At 34.1% G+C, this 6,865-nt stretch overlaps 1 pseudogene; it reads right to left on the bottom strand.

The window, feature by feature from the left end:
• LOC102749529 (kinesin-like protein KIF2A pseudogene) overlaps positions 1-5,669 on the bottom strand; it is a 55,466-nt pseudogene extending 49,797 nt beyond the window's left edge.
• Positions 5,670-6,865: the final 1,196 nt, after the last annotated feature.

Consider the following 6,865-nt stretch of genomic DNA (forward strand, 5'->3'; position numbering starts at 1 on the left):
ATTGTAGTAAGTGCAGAGAAACAATAGATAGGACTAATAAACCAGCAAAATGTTTTAGGTATTTTAGAAATAATCAGATAACCATAACATAATCATGGTCACTATATTTAAAGAAATAAAATAAATGCTTTTGAACATTAACAGGAAGATGAAAACACTGGAAATCATCAGATTTTAAAGAGAAACTAATACAATTACTAGAAATGAAAATATCACAAGTATAAAGTTATGAACTAAATTTAAATTTTAAAACTTCTATTTAAAGATATGAAGATCAGAAAATGCTGAAGAGAGAATTAAAGAACTGGAGGATTGATCAAAATAAATTATGTAAAATGCAGCACAGAGGGGCAAAGAAGTGGGAACTATTTTGTGAACTAAGGACTATGGAGGAAGGAGTTTGAACATCTGACATGTCTAACGGGAATTCTGGAAAAGAAAAAGAACAAAACAGAATCTGTGAAGACACCTAATCATATATTCATGAAAACCAGTGAATCTCAGGCAAGGATAAGAAAAGTTCTACCTCTAGAAGCATATAGTGAAATTGCAAAAAGATACAAAAAAAAGAAACCTCTAAAAGTATCCAGAAGGGAAAAAAGACAAAAATACCTTCAAAGGAGAGACAATTTGGCTGTCAGAATGGAAGGTAGAAGCCAGAAGTCAATGCGACTATATCTAAACCATAGCACAGTGCATCTCAACTAGCTGAGGAATTAGGTTTAAACAAATTTTATAACATATTCCAAAAAATAATTTGGTAACTGTTATGGGTTGAATTATGTTGCCTAAAAAGGATACAATGACATCTTCACATATGGTTGTTGCTGATGTCATTAGTAAAAATGAGGTCACATTGATGAAGATACAGTGACACAAGGAAAATACTAAAGCAAAGGCAGAGAATAGAGTTAATGCAGCTGCAAACCAAGAAATGAGAAAGTTTGCCAGCAAATCATCAGAAGCTAAGAAGAGGCAGAGAAGGAGTCTCCTACAGTTTTCAGAGAGAGCATAGTCCTCCTCACTCCGTGATAGTGGACCTCTAATCTCCAGAACCATGAAACAATAAATTTCTGTTGTTTTAAGCCATCTAGTTGATGATACTTTGTAGAGCTGTCCTAGGAAACAAACACAGTAACTTAGTCAGTTACAGAGATGTGATATTGAATATCTCTTACAGCTGTAAGTGATTTTGTTATTATAAAATGGAATTGTTATTTCACTAAAGTTGTTAGCAAAAATTCCTACTGTGGAGGCTACAAATGATAGTATGAATATCATTTTAATGAGGCTCATGAATTAGTTAATAACAGCCATATTAAACAAAAGATGACACTAGTATTTCCAAAAATCAACAAATGAATTGGATTATATTAGAATGATTGATCAATAATTTACACTAATAACTTACATGACTGGGTTAGTAGTTCCATATACATTAAATATTATTAAATTATGGAGCTAAATTACTATTTACTAAAACTGAGTATTTCACTGTCATTTATTCATAAATATATTTATGTTATTTTTATAGTCCTGAAATATTTTGAGTATCATTCTTATGTATTGTGCAAATATATATACCATACCTTTTAAATTTGGAACAAATACTACTTGTAAAAATGACTATAAGAAATAGAAAACATGAATAATATTATAACTATTAAAGAAACTGAAAAGTCAATAGGCAATTGAAGGGGATTTTTTTCTTCTTTTCTTCCTTCCAGATACTTTTAGAGAATTTCTTTGTTATCTTAACATTTTTTGCACTTTTACTATATGCTTCTAGGGGTAGAATTTTTCTCAGTCTTCCCTGAGGTTCATTGGGTTCCATGAATGTGTGATTAGGTCTTCAGTTGACAACTGAATTACATAGTCAATATTCAAGAAACTGAATAGTCAACTCAATAGTCAATTGAATAGTCATAAAGCCCTAGGACAGGTGGGATTTTAGGGTAAATTTAACAGAATTAAAATAAGAATTCTAAACCTACGGAAACTTTTCTAGATAATAGAAAATGGGGGTGGAGATACGATCAAATAAACATAAACTTGATACCAAAACCCAACAAGGTCAGCATGAGAAAGGAAAAGCCTGATCTTAATCTTGGAGATGCACTGGGTATATATGGAAAATCACAGACACAGTATTATCAAGCCAAATTCATCAATGTATAAAAATGATAATGTATCACGTCCAAGTTTGTTTTTCTCCCCGAGAAATTCAAGTTCAGTTTAACATTAGAAAGTTAATAAAAGTAATTCAACATATAAGCAAAATAAAGGAAGATAATCACATCATCTCTCTAGAATTAGAAAAAGCATTTGATAAAATTTAGTATTTATTTATTATAAAAACTCATAGAGAAATAGGAATAGAAAGTGAGTTCCCTAACTTGATAAACTAAAACCCCAAAACTATGATAAACATTAGGGTTAATAATGAAATTTTGAAATATTTCTCTCTCTATTTGGATGAAAGACAAAGATGTACACCTGTTCATCTGCTTTTGGATGGTTGCAACTCTGTAAAATACATTTCTTTTTTACTAGGTGAATCTCTATTAGATTTTATCCTACATTCTTACTAATGTCGCTTACTCTGATTCTAGTAGTGGCTTTATAAGTTTCTTAAAGATTTTCTTTTTGTTTGATTGTTTCTTAAAGATTTTCAATGCAAAAAACAATGTCTTCTGTGATAAATACAGTTTTAATTCTTCCATTCTAATCTCTACGTTTTTCATCCTTACCTTGTAGCACTAGCTAATGCCCTTCAAAACAATATTTAATAGAAGTGACAACATTAGGCACCCTTGCCTTCTTTTCAATCACAAAGGGGAAATATTCAGTATTTCATCATTACATACAAGGTTAGCTGCTTTTTGTTTGTTTTTAAAGATGTACTTTTTTAGATTGTGGAAATTTTTTTCAACTCCTACTTTGCTGAAAATTTTTATTATGAATAAAGTATTAATTTTACCAGATGATTTTTGTCCAAATTTTGTGATGAGCAATTATTTTTTCTCCTTAATTTTGTTAAGGTGGAAAATTATGCTGATTAAATTTTTGATGATTAAATAATCTTGATGTCTTGGATTCAATTCCAGTGGTCATCATATATTTTTCATTACAAATTTTGCTGGATTCTATTTGCCAATATTTTGCCAAGGATTTTTTGAGACTGTATTTCTGAGGAAAATTGGTCTATAAGATTCTTGTCTTGTAATGACTTAGGCTTTAGTATCAAATATATTCTGATTTGTAAATATTATTGAGAGGTGCCTCTCCCCCTGCAGAACAGACCTTGTAGGCCATATGTTACAGATTTCACCAACAACATGGAAGTGCTTAGCTTGCTGTAAAAAGGAGTGAGACTTGAGGAAACAGTAGGGCATAGTAGAAATGAACAAGTACAAATTTCATTGTCAGATAATTATAAAAATCATAGTGTCAGCACCTACCAGCTCTCTCATCTTGGTTGATGATCCTGAAACCCTCTCCAGTAGATTTCCTGCATACAAGTACCCTCCTCAGTGTCTGCTTTCTGGGGAATATAATCTGTGACAGGAAATAAGCGTAAGTTTCTTCATGTATCTTAGAGGTTGTGGAAGAGAAGTCTAGTGGTGTCTGTCATTTATGTGAAGAAACACAAAGGTTATTGAAGGGACAGGAATCAGAGACACTTCAAAATCGGTGGGACAACCAATCCAGGAAAGGGATTGGGACTGGCAAAGCTGAACAGTTCTCAGAGGTGGAGCTGAAATTGAGCACCTCTCCAAGAAAGCACCCCTCCCCCCACCACCATCTTTGTAGAAACAATTACTTCAGCAGAGGCTACCAGCCAAGCAGACAGAGCCATGTGAGTTCTGGAATACTTCCCCACCACTGACTGACCAGTTATGAAGAGAGACTTTTGCCTCTTATATCCCCCTTCAGAGCCCAAGAGCAAACAACCCAGCTCTCAGTTGGGGGTGAGGGGCATCTCTCCCAGTTCACACCACCTATTTACCACTTATTACCAACTTATTACAAGCATAGATGACCCATACTGTAGTAGAGAATAAGGGATAATCTGAATAAAGCTCAAGATTGGAAATTTTTAATAGAAAAGACTGAGTTCTAAATACAAAAACTATACCACTGTAGTAACCAAGTGTAACTGAAATCTTATGGAATGTGTCAAAATGGTGTGATGAAGGCTCCCAACATGTAGTGAAAAGAAGGGGTTCAACAGAGACATTATTGAAGGACAGTTGTTAAAGAAAAATTTTCCATATTTATTTTAAAAAATTACTGGAAAGGGGTTTGTCCTTTATTTTCTAAGAATGTTTATTAAAAGTTGGCATTTTTTCTTCCACATACATTTCACCAGCAAAAGTATCCGTATGTGGAAATCTGTGTAAGAATTTTTTTTAATTTACTAATTCAGTCTTTTGTTAGATGTAAAGCTATTAAGGCTATTCAACCTTTCCATTTATTTTTCATGTTTTTGTTAATCTGGGTTTTTCTAAGAGATTTTTCTATTTCACTTAATTATTGCTGTAAGGTACTTGGTATTCTCTTCTTATCCTTTCACATATAGTGATATACCCAGTTTAATTCTTGATATTATCATTTCCTTTCTCTCTTTTTTCTCCTTCGTTTTTTTATAGAGTTACTCAATCTTATTATATTTTCAAATAACTAACGTTCAACTTTGTTAGTTTTCCCTATGGCTGTTTTTATACAAAAAATTATTTATAGTTCCCTTGCGTCAATGAACACTTTTATAATGTTCACATATGACTGAAGACATTTCAATCAGATCATTACAACCCAATGCAAAAACTAAAGATTTATTAAAATAGATATTGCAAAAGTTTAATTGAAATTCTATCTTCTGTAACAGGTGTCAGCAAACTATAGCCTGGGGACCAAATATGGCTTGCACCCTATTGTTAAAATGAACCTCCATTGAAACACAGCCATGTTCCTTTTGTTTACATATTGCCATGGTCACTTTTGCATTGCAACAGCAGGCAGAGTTGAGTAGTTGAGACGAAGACCTACAGCTTGCAAACCCTAAAATAGTTACTATTGACCTTTTTTTTTTAAGGTTTTATTTATTTGAGAGAGAGAGAGAGCACAAGCAGGGGGAGTGGCAGAAGGAGAGACAAGCAGGCTCCCTGCTGAGCAGAGAGCCCAACGTGGGGCTCGATCCCAGGACCCTGAGATCATGACCTAAGCCAAAGGCAGACACTCAGTTGACTGAGCCACCCTCAATAGGCCATCCCTTCCTATTGCTCTTGCTGTGGCTGGTAGTCCAGGGGTCTCTTTCTCCTTGGAGGCCATGTGGACCATAAGGTCCACCACCGTGAGGTCCACCACCCAGTTGCTATAGCCAAATTCATTGTCATACCAGGAAGTGAGCTCGACAAAGTGGTCTTTGAGGGCAATGCAGCCTCAGCATCGAAGGTGGAAGAGTGGGTGTCACTGTTGAAGTCACATGAGACAACCTGGTTCTCAGTGTAGCCCAGGATGCCCTTGAGGGGGCTCTCTGATGTCTGCTTCACCACCTTCTTGATGTCATCATATTTGGCAACTTTTTCCAGGTGGCAGGTCAGATTCAAGACTGACACATTGAGGGTGGGGGCAGGGGGCACTGAAGGCCATGGCAGTGAGCTTCCCATTTGGCTCAGGGATGACCTTGCCTATAGTCTTGGCAGTGCCAGTGGAAGCAGGGATGATGTTTCATAATTTTATATAAAACTAAATATTCAGGTACCCTAAAGCACAGAAATTCTACACAAGGATATTTACTCAAAAGAAGTAAAAACTTGTCTACTAAAAGATTTATATAAGAATTGTTTTAGGAGATTAAACCATAATATTGAAAAACTGGAAATGCCCACATGGACAAAACTAGGTGAATGAATAAACAAATTGTGATATATCCATACAATGGAATTTTATTCAGCAATAAAATATAGAATATTATTGATTTATGCAGTATAGGATGAATTTCAAAAGTACTATGTTGAGCAAATAAAGCTAGACACAAAAGGCTCCATACTGTATGATTCCATTCATATAAAGTTCCAGAGCAGATAACACTAATATATGGTGGAAAAAATCAGAATGGTGGTTGTTTCTTGATGTTAGGAGTGAAGATTGACAAGGAAGAGGCAAGAGAGAATTTTCTGGGGTGTTGTTTATATTGTATATCTTAAAAGTATTTTTTTTCAGTAGAGCACCTGAGTGGCTCAGTCAGTTAAGCATCTGACTTAATTTGGCTCAGGTCATGATCTCAGGGTCATGAGATCGAGCCCTGTGTCTAGCTCCATGCTGAGCATTGAGCCTGCTTAAGATCCTCTCTCTCTCTCTCTCCCCCCCCACCCCTCCCCACTTGCACATGCACTTTCTCTATCTCTCTCTCAAAAAAAAGTATTTTTTTATTGCATAGGTATATGCACTTGTCAAATCTCACCAAATTATTTAATATACTAATATACTTTTAATATGCTAATTTCATTGTAAGTCATTGTAAGTCAATTTTAACTTGAAGAAAAAACCTTGTAAATAAATATTAAACTCTAGTTAACAGTATTGATAGTGAAGTTATTTAGGAAAATGTGTACTGATTCCTGAAACTTTTGAAATTTATTTAAAAATAAGGAGGTTTGATGGATGAATAAAGGAATAATTAATGGATAGATAAGTGATAAAGCAAAATTAAAATAATGATGATAGAATTCAAGTGGTGGATATATGCTGTATATGGATGTTAACCATACATTTTTTTCAACTTTTCTTAATGTTATACATTTTTATAATAAAATGTTGCAAAAAGTATAACATATTTTCCATGCTTATAATGAAATGAGAC

This window comes from Leptonychotes weddellii, chromosome 9 (genome assembly GCF_054177405.1).
Source record: "Leptonychotes weddellii isolate Sample4059 chromosome 9, ASM5417740v2, whole genome shotgun sequence".
Taxonomy (NCBI): Eukaryota; Metazoa; Chordata; class Mammalia; order Carnivora; family Phocidae; genus Leptonychotes; species Leptonychotes weddellii.